This window comes from Oryzias latipes, chromosome 6 (genome assembly GCF_002234675.1).
Source record: "Oryzias latipes chromosome 6, ASM223467v1".
NCBI classification, from domain to species: domain Eukaryota; kingdom Metazoa; phylum Chordata; class Actinopteri; order Beloniformes; family Adrianichthyidae; genus Oryzias; species Oryzias latipes.
Genome location: NC_019864.2, coordinates 11,379,118 through 11,380,588, shown reverse-complemented (window position 1 = coordinate 11,380,588; position 1,471 = coordinate 11,379,118). Strand labels below are relative to the sequence as shown.

Genomic DNA, 1,471 nt, shown 5'->3' with positions numbered 1-1,471 from the left:
TACAAATACATCCCAACATTGGTTTAGACACAGAGCAGTGTCAAACTTCATCTCGCATTACATTGTCCCAGCTCCATGCTCTGCTGAGCTGCACCTCCTGCTGAATCTGAGTCATTAGGTGAAAGTGTAACTGGCACAGGGCGTCCTTTAATGGTCGCAGGCTGAAGCAAAGCCATTTCATGCATAAATGTATGTAGGAAAATCGTATTAATAAGTGTTTATCCGTGGCACAGAGTTCACAATGTGACTGCTGAGTGGAAGTGGAGAGGCGCGTGAGGACTCTCGCTCTCAGCTTGACCTTGATATGAGATACGGGGCTGCAGTCACAGACAGTGAAGCAGGTCTGATACCCAGGTTGGCCTAACACCATCTGGCACTCACCTCGTTATCTGTCTGCTGGAGTGTTTATTTATGTAAGCCACTGGCAAGAGGGAGATGAAATACTGCAGCCATCATCTGTCGTCGTATGAATCATGTGCTAGAGCCCAAAAGGTGAGACTGTGCCACACTCCTTTTTCCATCTGCTCTCCTCTTTTCTCTTTTTTTTTTTGCATATCTTGGCCAATTCTTCAACTGGATTCAAGTACTCAAGTCATTATTTCCCCTTTAGAAAAGGTTATGAAGGATGGAGACTTAAATTAATTAGCACTTGTGGAGTCTCCTGTTGGTTTACCTGAGGTTAACGCCAGAATAAAAGCACCAAACATCGTTCATTTTCTTATTTTATTTTCATAGCAGAATAGCAGAATAGCAGAATATCCAGATTAAAAGCAAAGAAAATTTTAAAAATGTTACCTGCTGGGAAACATTTCTTTCCAGGACAAAATGGGTCACACAGAGCAGTTTCTGCTGTTGTTTTGGAGATTTTCATGATGCCAATGGCCCATCCACATGTCTGTATGGTGTAGTATTGCTGCCCTTCAGGGAAGGCAGTAGGTTGTATAGTTATCTCCTGATTGGGCAAAATAACTACCCTGAAACCACACAACCTACTACCTCACCCCGTACGAACATCAGAAACATGGTACGATCCGCACTCTCAGACTTTTAGTGGAGGTTTTTCTAGGCAGTTAAACCAAAGACCAGACATTTTGAAAGCCCTTTTTTTCTGAAAGTAGGTCTTTAATTGGACAGTCATGTGTTATCATAGCAGGAAAGAGACAAAATACTGTAAATAGGTGAGGAAGGGTAGAAGAAGGAAAGAGCCGGCAGACTTTTAACAGAAAATTGTTAAAAACAAGTCAAATTAGGTCTGAAAAATCACCTGAAACACATACAAACCCTGGGGTTCAAACATTTGAGGTGTGTCCGGCCAAGCAAGCACGTCCCAGTGTTGATCCATAGCTCCAGGAAAGGCAAATGACGACATTACAGCCACTTTAGGAAAGACAGTAAGTTGTATAGTTATCTGACAGGAAGGGCATGACCCCTAAAACTATACAACCTACTACCTCACCCCAAAGGACAGTCT

General features: G+C 42.7%; 2 non-coding genes across 2 annotated transcripts; both read right to left on the bottom strand.

Moving 5' to 3' along the window:
- Positions 1–918: 918 nt before the first annotated feature.
- On the bottom strand, positions 919–1,009 carry mirlet7b-1 (microRNA let-7b-1). Its single transcript, NR_107095.1, has one exon. It is a non-coding gene; the product is annotated as a microRNA let-7b-1 (primary transcript).
- Positions 1,010–1,372: 363 nt separating this feature from the next.
- mirlet7a-1 (microRNA let-7a-1) lies at positions 1,373–1,471 on the bottom strand. Its single transcript, NR_107094.1, has one exon. It is a non-coding gene; the product is annotated as a microRNA let-7a-1 (primary transcript).